General features: G+C 43.9%; 1 protein-coding gene across 3 annotated transcripts in view; it reads left to right on the top strand.

Moving 5' to 3' along the window:
• NRXN3 (neurexin 3) overlaps window positions 1–16,063 on the top strand; it is a 1,560,739-nt gene that overhangs the window by 1,017,255 nt on the left and 527,421 nt on the right. The gene's annotated exons all lie outside the window — the stretch shown is intronic.

Genomic DNA, 16,063 nt, shown 5'->3' with positions numbered 1-16,063 from the left:
GCCTGGTGTCTACTGCTTCAGAACTGGTTGGACATGGACACCACGGGAATGGAGTTTAAGGTGTTCCAGCCTGACGTTCCACTCATAGAACTTCCCTGAATGTGATTCCTGTTTGCACTAAGCCTTGTGTTTTTTAGAAAAACCATTCAATCCTGATTTAAAAATTCCCAGTGGTTGAGAATCTGCACAAACCATGGTAAGTTATTACGATGGTTAATTCCCCTCATGGTTACAGTTTGCACCTTATTTCCATTCTGAATTCATCTGTTTAACTTGCAGCCATTGGATCTTGTTATAATGTGTCTGCTAGACTGAAGAGCCCTCTATCACCTTTTTTGTTTCTCATGATCAAGTCGCTTCTTAACCACCTTTTTGGTAAGCTTAACAGGCTGAGCTGCTTGTGTCTTTCATTATGAGGTTCTGGCTCTACAAGAAGTTACAAGTGGGTGGCTGGCCAATGCCAGCTGACCTGGGCTCACGGAACGTTTAAGTGTGGTGTAGATGTTACACTCAGGCTGTGAGGTGGGGCACTGCAATTTAACAGCCCTTCAGCTCCAGCCCTGCAATTTAGAGTCAGCTGGCTTGGGTTAGCCACAGGTGTCTAATTCTAGTATAGACATACTAAGGCATGTTTTCCAGTCCTTTAAATCATCCATGTGGCTCTTCTCTGAACTCTCCGATTTATCAAAACCAAATCAGGAAACAGGGGGCACAGCTGTCTCTGGAGATGCCCATGATCTGGAACTTGCCCACTAGACCCCAGATTGCTGTCCTTTGAGGTAGAACACAAGGCTTATCTTTTGGGCTAAGCATTAGGTTGGCCTTGCATTTAGATTCTGGAGTGTTTCCTGACAGTGTTGAGATCACGGATATCCTAGACCAATGTTTCTCAAATGTGCCACCGCCAGGGGCTTTTCATGTGGCCATAGCCTCCTGCACGGTGATTGGGGGGCAAAGCAGTGTTAACAAATATACAGATATCACTTGTCACAGAAACAGACTTACTAGCTAGTAAGTCTAAACAAAAGCAATTATGAAAGCAAAAGAAACATTTAACAACAACTAAAAAAACCATGCAAAGCACACTATTTATAGAACTGTACATTATTTTTATTATTGAGTCTGCAATAAAAATCTACAAGAATAAGTTACAATGACTTGACCTATGTATTTGTGCCCATGTATTTGTTTTTCCTAAAGTTACTTAAGTATTTTAGGAAAAAACTTCAGGAAGCCACTAGCAAGAGTTAATGGCTGCACTCTGAGGTCACCAAAAATTGCTCGAGACCTCCCTTGTGGTAGGCATTCTTAAGAAGTTTCCTGGTGCCTTTTTATGAGACTGTAAATTCTTATTGCTATGAGCCAGCTATTCTGTATACTTTGAATAGTGTTAATAGCTTTAATTGTCTGAAGTTAAAAGGAAACTTTTTAAAGGATACATGGGGTGGCTATCATTCCTGCCCAGTGCAGACAGAACTATTTAATATTTGTTTTAATTTTTTTTCTATCTGGAATCATAAGCTGAGCACAATGGGAGGATAATAAATTATTACAGTTAAAAGGCTGAGTTGCACTGTTATTTGAGATGATCCACAATGTGTTTTCAAATGGTGTGTGTATGTAATGTATTTCCTCAGGGAAGCTTGGTTCAGATCAGAAGCAGTGTCTGGTTTTCATGTGTCTGAGAGTTGGGGCTATGTGTAATGCATTTCCATAGGGAGCTCAGTTCACATGCAAAGAGGGGTTATGTGTGTGTCATATATTTCCCTGGGGAAGCTGAGCGAAGATGCAGCCATTTCTCAATGAGCTATGTTTCTTCTTTTATACCATTTCACAGCTAGACTATTGTCCTGCAACAACCCCTTTGTTTGTCCTTTTAGCATTGCTGCAGGATGCAAGGACACCTTCTGGGGTGGCTGTTTCAATTGCAGGCCTTCATGTGACTGAACATCATCATAGTTACAGGAATTCTGTCAAGATCCTCTAGGGTTTTTGCAGCATCTCTTTATGCTGTTTTTTGCTGAAACTCACCCTGTGGCCCAGTAGAGGGCTCGGTCATAATGGAAAAAATCCTTGTCTTCCCGTGCCACGATGGGCTGTCATCATGCTTGTGCAGAATGTGGTGATGTCACAATGCAGTATTCTTGTTTTGCAATAAAATGCATGGAAAGTTTTGCAAAGTTTCCTTCCTTAAATGTGTGATATTTTATAAAGTTATAAACATAACTAGATAGGAAACTTGCTGAAAGTGACCCTATCAGGGCTGCTCCCCCACTCTGGCACTCCAAGTGCAGAAGGTGGGAACCTGCAAGAGACCTTAAAAATACCTTTCCTGTAAAGACTCTGCTTACAAAAACTCCCCCGAGTCACAGATTTACTGACTTTGGGGGATAGCTGCCACAATCAAGTGATTTACCTAAAAAACAGGAGGGAACACTTGAATCCTCCCAGGGGGTATCCCAAGCTCTTTTACCACAAAAGAGCTTGAAAAACAAGAGGAGAATAAAAAGCCTGCTGTCTCTTGTAGCTGACTGCTCAGTCTAAGCAGGGCAGACATGCACACACAGACCCCTGTTCCTTCCCAGGACACAAGAATCAAATCATCACCTTAAAAACTCTTATTAACAAAACAAAAGATATACTTGATAAAGCATACTTGATTGCTAGGTGGTACAGAGCAACTAAATAAAACAAATTAAAACTGAGACAATCTCTGGGAACAACTCTCAGATAGTGAATGGGGGAGGGGAGGCATAGATTCACACAGAGCAGTTCAAACCAAAACACACAAATTAAGAAAGTACCCCCGATTGTGCCTAGATCCACTTTTCCCCTTTATTTACTCATGATCCCTTCTGGGTTCAGTCCATTTCCATGCCCCAAACTTCTTGGAGGCATGGTAATCCTGCCTGGGTTTAAATCATTCTACGTCTCAACTTCTGGTTTAACTCTCTCCCATGAAGAAAACAGGCAAGATAACTTATACAATTAAAATGTCAGCACTCTATCTCCATTGGTTTTTCTGGTTCCCTGCTAACAACCTTGCTAGATACTTGAGTTTAACCCCTTAGTCACCGGGTGCTAGCCAGCACTCCTCCTATCCATTACAGACCCTTATGTAAAATACCCACAAATCTGTTGGGGTTTCCTATATGTTGGCTCAGTGCAAAAGACAATTTTAATAGTGACTTTGACATTTCAGCCTAATGCATTCGGGGCAGGAAGTGGGAGCACACCGAATAAGAAGGATGCTCTGTCTGCCAGAGTTTTACTTGGCCAATTCACTCATGCATTGAACAAAAAGTTAAGATTATGTTTCATTGGAAGAGGGTTTGCAGGAATTTCCTCAGCTGCTTCCAGGTCAGGAATTCACAGATGAGCCCCTAGCCGTAAGGAAAACACCTGTGTTTTAGTCCTAGCACAGCAAGGGGCTGGGAACCATTAAGATTTAGGGTTCAAATCCCCACAGAGTCATGGATTCTGTGGGTAAGATGAGGGGCAAGCTGTTTATCCTTTTTATTCCTCTGCTATGAAACCAGAGAAGCAATTGAAAGAAGAAATGCTGCATGTGAGCTGAGGTACATGGGGAAATAAACTGACATGCATTGCTGTGCTCCGGAAAAACCTACAGCAAAATCAATGAAATATCAGCACTAATTTAGATTAGACTTTATTGTAAAATTAGAGACATATTCAACCTGAAGGAAGTAATTCATGACATTAGATGATTAGATTTTGTCATGCTCGTTGGTCCATCTGATCAAAGCCAGATGCTTCAGATGGAGGCATGTAACTCTGAAGATACAGTTAATGGTGTACCTCAGAGAAGGAGTATTTCTTCTTGACCTTGCAAAAAATGATAATTTTTATATTGTGAGGAATGAGGATTGAAAGCCCTTGCAATTTTATCTTACGTGGAGCATTTCAGATGCTATTCTGTTTTTGACAATAGCTTTGCACTTGGAAGTTTTGCTTAAAGTATCTCAAAGCACTGTACAAGCCTTCCTAAATCATCACATCACCTTTACTGCCTATGTCATTGGCATCATACGCCTCATGCTGCTAATAAAAAACTGAGGCACAGAAAGGTAAAGTGATGTGCTCAAGTCAGTCACTAGACACAGAGCTGAGAATAGACCCCAGGACTCCTTACTCTTGGTACCTTCCATTAGCCCCTAAGCACATTCCCGCTTCTTTCTAAGCTACAGTATTTGTGGTGGTGATATCCTGCAACTGTGAGTTCCACAGATTGGTTATAAATTATGTAAAAAGGCACTTCCCTCTGGAAAAGCCAGGGTTGTGCATGTAAGTGAGTCCATCACAGCCTCAGTTGGGATTGAATACTGCCAAAAGAGTTCTTTGCTCAGGCTCCAAAATGGTGTGGTAGTTAGCTGCTGAATGCTTGCTTGCAAGCACTGCTTGGCCACACTCTGGGGTGTATTGATTTAGAGAGATGTTTCTATCTGTGAGAAGTTCAGCAGTCTAGATTGTACCCTGAGGAATGTCACATTTTCCGTACGACCATAACTTGGGGAGATGAGACATACACAATATCTGTGGGTTTCATAGGCTTTTCTTTCTCATTGCCCAGCCAGTCTTAGTCTCCCTCTCCAGGCCTGCTGTCTGAATCCCAATCTCCCTCTCAGTCTTGTCCACTTCCCAGACCCAGTCTCTGTCTCCTTTACCAGCCCGCCCATTTCCTCCCTCCTACCTTATCTCCTTTCTCCCTGTATCCTAGCTCAGCTAGCCCCAGTTGCTCAAAGCCCTGCAAAGAGTGACGTTCAACTGAGAGTATCTTAAGAGTAGTCTGAGCATGGGACAGGAAAGCTGCAACTCCTGAGTTTAAAACCCAGTTCTGATACTGGGGCCTGGTGCAAATCACTTCACTCTTCTGTGCTTCAGTTTCCCCAGTCTGCTCAGACCTACAGATCCCAGTCTCAGACTAGACTATAGTCTCTATATCAGTATATCCTGACAAACTAACCTGATATCTTTTTTGATTAGATTACAAGGTTGGTTGGTAAAGTTACTTGATGCTTAGAGTTTTGTAGGGTGGTTAACTTGGTACCTCATGACATTTTGATGAAAGAATTAGAATTGTATAAAATTAACCTGGCACACAATCAGTGAATGAAACTGGCTAAGTGGTTGGTCTCAAAAGGTAATTATCAACTGATTTAACATTTTATTAATGACCTGGAAGAAAATATAAAATGATCACTGATAATTTTTGCAGGTGACACAAAAACTGGGGAGTGGTAAATATTGAAGAGGACAGGTCACTGATTCAGAGTCATCTGGACTGTGTTCAACTGGACACTAGCAGACAATAAGAGTTTTTATACTGCTAAATGTAAAAGTACCTGTCTAAAAATAAAGAATGTAGGCCATATGTACAAAATGGGGGATACTATTCTGGGAAGCAGTCAATCTGAAAAAGATTATGGTCATGGTAGGTAATCAGCTGAATATGAGCTCCCTGTGTGATATGTGGGATGCATAAACAGTGGAATCTTGAGTAGCACTAGAGAGGCTATTTTTACCTTTGTATTTGGCACCAGTGCACTTGCTGCTGAAATACTGTGTTCAGTTCTGGTCCCCACAATTCCAGAAGGATGTTGAAAAACTGGGGAGGGTTCAGAGAAGAGCTACAAGAATCATTAAAGGATTAGAAAACAAGCCTGATGGAGACAGACTCAAGGAGCTCAATATATTGTTTAAGAGGTGGCTTGATTATTATTAATTTCATTATGAGGATTTTCCATTACAGACTTTCACAGCAATTGTACATAAAGAATTCCTGATTTGGGAGCATAGTTCTTGTATCATACACTGCTTAATTCCATGTACACTGCTAGACTCTGTACCATGTCATGAACTACAGTGTTGTAATGGAGTCCCCCAACACAGCAGGTGTTACAGTGTAGACAGGCTTCTTAAACCCAATATGTACATCTCTAGGGGTGCATGTGTATTGTGTTGCCATATAAACCCTAATGCACATATAAGGGGGTTGCATGTGTGTGAGCTATCCTAATTTATGTATACGTGTTTGGGATGTACATATCTAAGTCACATGTTTAAAAAATTTAGGCCACAGCAGGCAGTCAATCCAAATATGTAGAGCCCTGCAAATCTGTGAATATCCGCTTTATAGCTGAATCTGTGTATGTGGATATCCATGGTTCATTTTTGCAGATACAAATTTTGTGTCCACTCAGAGCTCTACAAATATGTAATGAAAGTGCTGTACATTTTTAATGTCTGCTTATAGGTCATAGATAATCTTGGTATGACTCACCCTTTTGCATTTTGACTTCTCGGTACCAGGGCCGGCCTTAGGCCGATTCAGCCGAATTGGGCCCCGTGCCCCTGCACCCGGAAGTGCCGGCGAGTTACAGAGCCGGGGCCCTGCTCCGCCACTATGTGGAGCTGGGTCTCTCCCCCGGTTCTGCGTGGAGCGGTCCCTGGCCCCCCTGCGCGTCCTCCCACCCCGCCCCCAGAGCGTCCCCCTCGGCCCCGAAATGTCCCTGCCGTGCGCGGCTCCTCCTTGCCACCTGCTGCTGTCCATGCATTGCACGTGGGCGGGGAGGTCGCCCGGGTGTGACGTGACGTCACAGCCCGGGATTTTGAAACTCCTGGGAAGCTACATTGCGGGGCCTCGCTGGCCTCAGGTTTGGCCTCCGGGGCCTGAGTGCGGACTCTGGCCCCGCAATGGGGAAGGCAGAAGGTAGGGAACGGGCTCGTGTGGTGGCGGCGGTGGGGAGGAGGAGGCGGAGGCGGCAGCAGCGGGGGCGAGGGGGGGCTTGAGCGGAGGAGAGGAGGCAGAGGGGCAGGGGTAGAAGGAGAAGAGGCTTGGGCGGGGGGGAGGGGAAGGCACCAAGAGACAGGGATGCAGGAGAGAGAGACAAATGCCAGGGGGCCAAGTGCAGACAATGAGGGAAAGGGCAGGAAGGGAGGTGTCAGTGGGAGAGGGGACAGGGTGATGCTGGGAGAGGAGAGGAGAGGAGATGGGAAGGGCATTGGGGGCTAGAGGGGGAGGTGCTGGGTGAAGGCTTGAAAAGAGGGGTGGGCATGAGAAAGATGGGAATGGAGCAAGGCATGTGTGAGGGCACAGAGGGACAGGAGGGGAATGGGGCAGAGAGTGGTGAGGAGGTTGGTATCAGGGAAAAAGGGGGCAGGGGCAGTAAGGGAAGGGGGAGGCACCTGGAGGGTGCAGGGTTAAGGGAAGGTGCAGGTGCCAGGGGATTCTGGGGTGAAGCAGAAGGTCAAACACCTGCAGAGGAGGGACCAGCCCCAGAGGAGAGAGGCAGGGCAAGTGTGTGAGAGAGGTATTAGAAGAGGGATAGCTCACATGATCAAGTTAGGGCTACTGGAGGAGTGGGCACAGCAGGGAGAGAAGGGCTGGTGGAGGGGAGCAGGTCTCAGGAAGGCTGAGGGCAGTGAGAAGGGCAGGAGTCAGGACAGCAGAGGAGGGTGAGGAGTTGGGGGGCAGCAAGCACCAGGGGAGATGATGGCGCAAGGAGAGGAGACATGGCAGCAGAGAGAAAAGGTCAAGGTTTATAAAATATTTATTAATAACTTGGTATGCTGTCTATGGCCAGTTTGTTTGTGCCCCACGGTGCAATTTGGGTTTATGTGGGGATCAACACGTGACCGGCGAGTGGGAGCCGAAACAAAAAAGTAGTCAGTGTAATGATCTTCTATTGATATGTGTTTCAGTAGTTAAATTCTTGGACTGTCATTGCTCATGAAAAGTGCTGTCACATGGGTGGAAATCGGGTAAATATTGCATTTTATTAATATCAGCAAAACTGACTTAAATGGGACCTGTGTGTTGTGTAGTCTTGCCTTAATCTTTGTATTCATGCCTGTCAGTGTGAGAGAAGCTATTTGTATATATTTGCTTGCATATGCAACCACACTTAAGTTGAGGCCCTCAGCATGTTCTGTAAGTATCAGTGTGGCCCCAGGGCTTCCAAAGTTGAGTTTCCCTAGCTCATTCCTGACAGGTGCCTATCTAACCTGGTTTTAAATATCTCCAGTGATGGAGATTCCGCAGTCTCACTAGGCAATTTATTCCAGTGTTTAACTACCCTGACAGGCAGGAAGTTTTTCCTAATGTCCAACCTAACTTCCCTTGCTATAATTTAAGCCCATTGCTTCTCATCCTAACCTCAGAGGTCAAGCAGAACAATTTTTCTTCCTCTTCCTTATGATACTCTTTTAGATACTTGAAAGCTGCTCTCATGTCCCTTTTTGGTCTTCTCTTTTCCAAGGTAAACAAGGCCAATTTCTTCAGCCTTGCCTCATATCTCATGTTCTCTAGACCTTTCTCTAGACCTTTCATCAATCTTGTGTTGATCTTCTCTGGACTTTCTCCAGTTTCTCCACATTTCCTGAAATGTGGCGTCCAGAACTGGACATGATACTCCAGCTGGGGCCTAATGTAGATGGCTCATTCCCTGCCTAGGGGACGTGAGACTGGGTGGGTTAATTTCCAGTCCTCTTCTTTATTCTTTTCCTAAGCCAGGAGGGCACAGTAGTTCTGATGGGGGCTCTGCAGGAAGGCAGCCTGCACTGCCCCCTTCCTGAAACCTTGTGCAGCTGTCCAGCCCACCCTAGAGGTGACTGCATTTCAGCATGGCTGAAGCAACACTGCACCAGCAATGGACAGGAGAATGGCTCCCGGGCATGGCTTGCTCGTGACTGCTTCAGTCCCGTTGATGGGCCTCAGCCTCTTTCCTTCCACTCCCCTGCTTGGCAATGGGGCTGTAGACTCTGGGGGGACAGGAGTGGAGGCAGGCAGAGGTGTCTCCCTGCAGCAGATGTAGACACGTCTCTGTGGTAATCATTCTCTCATTGAAGTTTTTAGCTTTGTAGTGAGTCCTTTTACATGGAAGCTTTGTTTTTCATCTCGGTAGAATAGTCCCTAGGACAAGAGAGGCAGAGACTGTCCCTATGGGGTGAATGAGGTGGGAATGGATAAGGCAGAAGGTGAGCACCTCTGGGCAGTTGCAAAGGTTGGAGAGGGGATGGAAGCCAGATCCAAGATCAGTGAGCCCTGGGAAGTGGGCCCATTGAAAGGAGACTGGACCTGTGGATGCCTTGGGGGTCTGCTTTGAGAAGCCCCTTCTTTGGAGGTGAATGTGGCAGCATTGAGACACCACCCAGAAGCCGGCAGAAACTAACTGCAGAGTCATGGGACGGCTCTCACAGATCTTGCACATGCATAAGATGATAGATCTGCAGGAAGATGGGGGGGGGGGGGTGTAGTGAGGGGGTTGGAGGGGTCAGTTGCCCCTGGGAGAAAAATAATATAAAATTTAGTTAAAAATAGATGTCACACATTTTTAAAAGGAATACCATATCTCCTGCCTTTTGTCTATTTTTGTCTCTTTAGGCCCCCAGTTAAAATTTTCAAAAGCACTTGAGTGACTAAAGTCATTTTTGAAAATTGGACTTGGAAATCTAAGCTCAGATTTTCAAAGGTAATTAAGGTCCTAAAAAGACAGTTGCCAACTTGGATCTTCAAAGATATCTATCTGATCTTTACACACCTTTGAAAATCTGGTCATAAGTGTCCTAGTCAGTTCTGAATGTGAGATGTAGTAGCCCAGTCTTAATTCCTTCAGGCTTTTTTTTTTTTTTAATTTGAACATTTATCTACACTAATTCCCCTCCTGTCTCTTTCACTATCCAATAAATGCATGGATCAAAATTACAGGTGTTTTGTGACTATGCTGACTTGAGAGTGGAAAGATTTCATATTGTCATGTATGATTCCTGGTAACCCATCTCAAATATGAAAAACTAGGTTGATACCTGTTCATATCAGGAGCTCATTTCCTCATTTGAATTCAGTTCCTCATTTGCAGTATCTCATTAGGATGTTTAGTGGAGAAGATTGTGTGTGTGTGTGTGTGTGTGTGTGTGTTTTATTTATACTGTGGGCAAAGTATGGGCTCACAAGAATTCCTCCATTGTTTTACCATGAGTCTCAAAACATTTGGTGTTTTTCTAAAGCCCTGGAGTCAATTGATTATGTAGGAATCTCAGCTTTCATTTAAAAAAAGTTCTCCATACTTTTGAGCCTTACAGCTAAGGAGAAAAGCTTTAAAACATGAACCCTAAATATTCAACAATAGGCCAATAAAAATCCAACATGTTTTATTTTTTAAAAATATCTTATGATTTGTAGACCAGTCTCATAACTTTGTGTAGGCGTTCCTTGTGATTTTTGGGTTGGCAATACTGCTCTTTGATTGGTGAATTTAGAGAGATCTCTCCCTTCAGTTTCCCTTTTCACCCTCCTTTTTTGTCACAGGTCATCAGAGAATCATAGAGACAATGGAGAGTAGGGTGAGTCCATGACTCTGGTTAATGACTGGTCAGGGTGACTAACTATTTTCAGCCAGTGGTCTGAATGAACTATCTACTGCCATCTGTTAATCCACTGTCACATCTAACTGAAAGTCACAGAAGATGGAAACAGGTTTTATTTCTGGTGGTGTAGAATCTATTGGGGAATCCTCAATTATATCTGACCCTTTACATCCAGTGTTTAAAGGCAGAGCTGACTAGAATCAATTGAGAGTCCTTGTCTTGTCTCAGTGATCGCATGAGCAAAAATAATTGATAAAATCTTGTATAGACTGACCTTGGACTCAACATGCAGGCAATGTTTTGAAGGGCAGTGCAAAGGAGGCAATGGTGTGGTGAGGTACCATATTACCTAGTGAAACCATTGGTGCTGAAATCACTAAGGACTGGAATTTGACCACAGAACTGACACTTTCTTAACAAAGACTCCATTTTTGCTGTTTAAAAAGTAAATCAATGTAACAGAAACCAGAGACCATTGCAGTTAACTTTTTAAAAATTAAACTTTATTGAAAAAATTGGATAGTTTGAAAATATTTGACCTACACTTAAGGCAACTGATTTAATTTTGTGTAAAATTTTGCATAATAAAGGATTTTTTTAAAATGTTCAACTACATTGGTATACATTTTGATCAGATCTACTTCTGATGTGATATTTGTGTGTGGTTGTGGTTTGTGTGGGTGGTTTTTTTTTTCCTCAACAAAAAATCCTGGGGGGAAGGCCGCCAAAGCGGTTCGAATTGGGCCCCGCACTTCCTAAAGCCGGCCCTGCTCGGTACACCATTCCCAGCAATGCCTTCACAAAGTAATTCTTCAGTATCAGCAGTGATGAGTAGTTACGTGTCTGTGAGAGCAGTACTATTTAGTGGTCAGACTAGGTGACTGGGAATCTTTCTCTGCCTCTACCATTCAGTAGCAGTGTGTGACCTTGAACAAGTCACCCTAGCTCTCTCTCTTTTAATTTCTTTGTATGTAACATGGAAATAATGATATTGACCTAGACTTGTAAAGCATTTTGTGATTCTTGGATGAAAGGCACTGTGTAAATGCAAAATGTGTGTGATATTATCTGTCTCTATTACATACAAACATTTCATTCTGAATTGAGTCCTTGACTGTTGCTTAAATTTGCTTAACGTTAAATAATTCAATCCTCTGCATTGTATGGCTATTGCAATGATTAGGTATTTTAAAAGCAGATATTTATTAATACCATGAGCTTATCCAAGGCCTGTTGAATCTATGTTGAGGTGGGGAGTTGCTACTCACATTCCTCCTCCACCAGCAAGTCATGGTCTTGGGAAAACAAGCATGGTGCATTCTGCTCGATCCTGATAGTTCATCATTCAATATAAAAAGGGGTTGTCTGCAAACCGCAATCCCATCAGGCAGGCCCAGGTAGCATCTGACTTGACGTTTTTGTTCATCTTATTGGCACTTTTGCATGGGGCTTGAGGAAGCTGAGGTGGTGAGAGTGCCTGACTAACCAATCATTGGCTCACTAAGCCTGACAACCCTTTGGGCCATTGTTCTCCCAGAGGGCATTCATATGGGAGAGAGGCCGGTGCTGTCAGAGTGCAATGGCTTTTGTGCTAATTGTGTGCAATGACGATACACTTAGAAAAGGATCTTAATTCCCGTCCTTAATTCCTGAGAACAGTTTTATTTACTTCCTTCATTTGTCATTCATTTCACCATATCTGTTTTCCCCAGGGTGGACGTATCACCGGGCTGAGGCTATTGCTTTTTTCATTAAACAGTCATCTGGGGGTATTTCTCAGAGATTGGATTTTATCTCCTGCAGCTTATCTAGATTTGGGGATTGCAGAGGCTCAAGTGGCACCACCAGTGTTGACTATGCTATTTGCACTCCCCTGAGGCTCTTGTACATTTCAAAAGCAGGGAATGTGGGACCAGGGAGGGACTGTTTGAGTCCCACGCTGGCCCCATGCTCCTTGCAGCACGTCCGCCTTTGAAATGTAACAAGAGCTGGCAGGGCTTTTCCTTCATTTCAAAGGCAGAGGTGCCCTTATTGACTAATCGAATAGTCAACATTGATTATTCCATTAGTTGATTAATCTAAATTTAACATCCTTAGTCAGTATCTTTTGCCAGACCCACAGATGGGGGTGGCCAGCAAAGGGGACAATTTCCCAGGGGCCCAGGAATTGAAAAGGAACCAGGACCCTGGCCGCTGCCATAGTAGCTCTGCCAAAAAGCTCTGGTGGCTAGATTACTGGGCCCCGGAACCTGCATGGGGCATATCAAAAGCATCTTTGAATCAAGAGATGCTGCTGCAGCTTTTCTCAAAGCAAGCTGATTGAGTCCAGGAAAGAGAAGGGAGCTTTAGTCTGGCAGCCCTGGGGCTCATCCATGCAATTGGTTGCCCCTCCCCAAGCACTCCTCTGGCAGAGGTGGTGGTGCTTAGAGCTTCTGCAGGCAGAGGGACAGTTTGTGGTCCCATCCAAGGAAGAGGGGTAGGGGGCCCATTGATTTCTGTCCGTGGGGGCCAGAATTGCTGTTGATGGGCCTGCCGTTTGCACTGGATACATCCTTCTTCAGCAGTCTGCCAGGTGTGTAGACATAAGGCCAACCTGCAGTAATTGTGGGTCCATCCATTTCTGCATGTAAATCAGATAACTGTGTACGCAGAAGGTTATTTGATGTGCAGTTACACAGTCTGTGCACGTATGTGGGCATGGAATGGCAAAACCCATGAATACTGGCAGATGTTTTTAGAGGTCTATTGAAAATATAGAATGGCCATGTTGTAAGATAAGGCTAGTATCACTTCACACCATACAAGTGCAGGGGAGGAGAATGAGAGAGCAGTAAGGAAAGGGCCTAACTTGTGCATTTCTATAGAACTAGTAAAAACTTTATTTTTAATTTAGGAATTTTAAAGTTGTTTCTGTTTTGCAGAGCTTGAAATGAATCCATGTTGCGTGTGTTCTATAAATGGTATTCAGTAAGCATTACATGTCTGGGATCACTTTGATAACATTTTTGAAAAATCAATTGAAAAATAAAAAAAAGGGGGGGGGAGTACTGAACAAGACAAAAGTTTACCATGATGTCTCCTAATTTTTTTTTAAAGGCCATTCTATGAAAAATCTTGTAGTCAAAAAATGTCAGCTGTATTATCTCAGACAATCTGCAGCAGAACTGCTTTCAAGAGGAGGGGAAGGGCTTGAGAAAGGGCAGAATAGCTTCCTTTAAACGTAGCAATGAGGACATTATTCTGCAAGAATTCCCTATCCTAGAGAAGCAGATCTTGCTTGGCAATGAGAGCCAGTGGCAGCAACAAGTGTGACAGATACATGGAAACATTAAGATAGAGGGTAGATTGAGTTTAATAGCCTGGTGTTTATTGCTAATCAGTGCTAGGGAAACATCCTAATCTTTTGCCCAGAATGGCTGCTTATTAAATTTCCCCATCACAGCCCAAATCCTCAGCAGCTGCTGATTGCAACCCAGTGTCCCCTGGAGAGAGGGGTGCCTGAGCCTGACTCAGGTGTTCAGGGGGATAGGCCCGCTGACAGGAACAATTGCCCCAGTGCCCGGTGATTCAAAGGGGCCCAGGGCTCCTGTGGAAGCAGTGGTAGCAAGAGCATGGGGCCCTTAAATCACTGCTGGAGTGCTGCTCTATATGCTTTGCATGGCTCTGAGGGCAGAGGGGACCAGCAGGGCTGGCTGCCCTGGTCACACTTCTTTCAACTGAGGCCCCACCCCTTCCACTGATGTGGAGTCAGCCCTCCCGCACATTGCCTGTGAGCCTGATATGTCTAATTACCATCCCCTATTCTATGACACAGTGGAGTTCGTCCAGCATGTTTTTTTCCTGCATGGTTGTGAAATGGGTGTCAAATATGACTGCCAGATTTTGATGCCAGTTATACTGGCATAAAGTTGGGGCACTGTACTAACTTCAGGGGTCCTCTGTACATAAGAACATAAGAATGGTCATACTGGGTCAGACCAAAGGTCCATTTAGCTCAGTATCCTGTCTGCCAACAGTGGCCAATGCCAGATGCCCCAGAGAGAGTGAACCGAAACCGGTAATCATCAAGTGATCCCTCTCCTGTCATCCATTTCCAGCCTCTGACAAACAGAGGCTAGAGACACCATTTCTACCCATCCTGGCTAATAAGTATTGATGGAATTAACCCCCATGAATTTATCATCTAGTTCTTTTTTTGCACCCTTTTAAAATCCTGGTCTTCACAGCATCATCTGGCAAGGATTTCCACAGGTTGACTGTGTGCAGCATAAAGAAAAAACTTCCTTCTGTTTGTTTTAAACCCGCTACCTATTAATTTCATGTGGTGACCTCTAGTTCTCATGTTAGGGGAACAAGTAAATAACATTTCCTTATTCACTTTTTCCACATATGATTTTATAGACCTCTTTCATATCCCCCCCAAGTCTTCTCTTTTCCAAGCTGAAAAGCCCCAGACTTTTTAATCTTTCTTCATATGGCACCTGTTCCAAACCTCTAATCATTTTTGCTGCCCTTTTCTGAACCTTTTCCAATGCCAAGATATCTTTTTTGAGATGAGGCGACCACATCTGTATGTTGTATTCAAGATGTGGGCGAACCACGGATTTATATAGAGGGAACATGATATTCTCTGTCTTATTTTCTATCCCTTTTTTAATGATTCCTATTTACACAAGTGTCATTGAAAGCAGGATGTGGCACAGTAAGATAGACCCCACCAGTCTCACTTTGCTCTTTCAAGCCTCATGAAGGGCAAGCAGTAAATAAAAGAACAGAAATGGGGACAAGGCCATTCAAAATTTAAACACCACTTTAGCTTTTTAATTATCCAAAGGGATTGCAAGGGAGATACAACCTCCTTTCTCCCCACTGTCCCTGATGCTGGAGACCCACACATTTGGTGCAATGCCATTTTTCCAGCATTGTGCCACCAGTGCAGGGGATATTCAAGGTGTGGTGAGTTTGATGAGGATGGGGGTAGATTGGGGCACGAGAGGTTATGGCCAGGGTAAATCTGTGCCTGAGTTATTTTGCCTCTGTCTAGCTCAGCTCCCATAGTGCAAGATGGAAAGCAGTAATCTACAGTGGGGGCTGCAGGGTCTGAGTAGGGGAAAATATAAACTCATGTCTCCCTTGTTTCTCTTCTGGCATGAGTGCAGGGAGGGGATGGCTTCCCCTCTACATTTTATTTTTATGTAGGCCAAATCCTCAGCAACTGTAAATTGGTTCATTCCAGTTACTGCATGAAATGCATCTATGCCAATTTACACTGCTAAGGATCCATTCCCTGCCATTTGTTTTTGTCTTAGCTGTGCCTTTAATAAAAAGGGAGACTAAAATGAGTAACAGATTGCGTATGATCTAATTTCTTTTCCTGGCCCATCCGGTGTGTCAGCCTGTCCAGGACAGGATGGAAGGGAAGCTGTGACTTGGAAAATAATTTATTTAGTACATTTTAATGCTACACAAAAAATAAATCCTTAATATGCAAAAGTATTTAGAACCAGAGAGAGAGAGAGAGAGAAAGATACAGTTCCTTGGAGAGATGAACAAGTGCTACAATTCTGAATGAGGTCACAGACAAAAGGGAATCTAGACTCACCAGACATCAAAATTAATTAGGGTGAGTCAGTCCTATAACAGAGATATAAAAATGAATTTTTATTTCACGCAGGTT

The sequence above is a fragment of the Pelodiscus sinensis genome, chromosome 5, assembly GCF_052426305.1.
Source record: "Pelodiscus sinensis isolate ZL-2025 chromosome 5, ASM5242630v1, whole genome shotgun sequence".
NCBI lineage: Eukaryota > Metazoa > Chordata > Testudines > Trionychidae > Pelodiscus > Pelodiscus sinensis.
The sequence above is the reverse complement of the archived record's forward strand: the minus strand, read 5'-3'. Positions and strand labels throughout refer to the sequence as shown.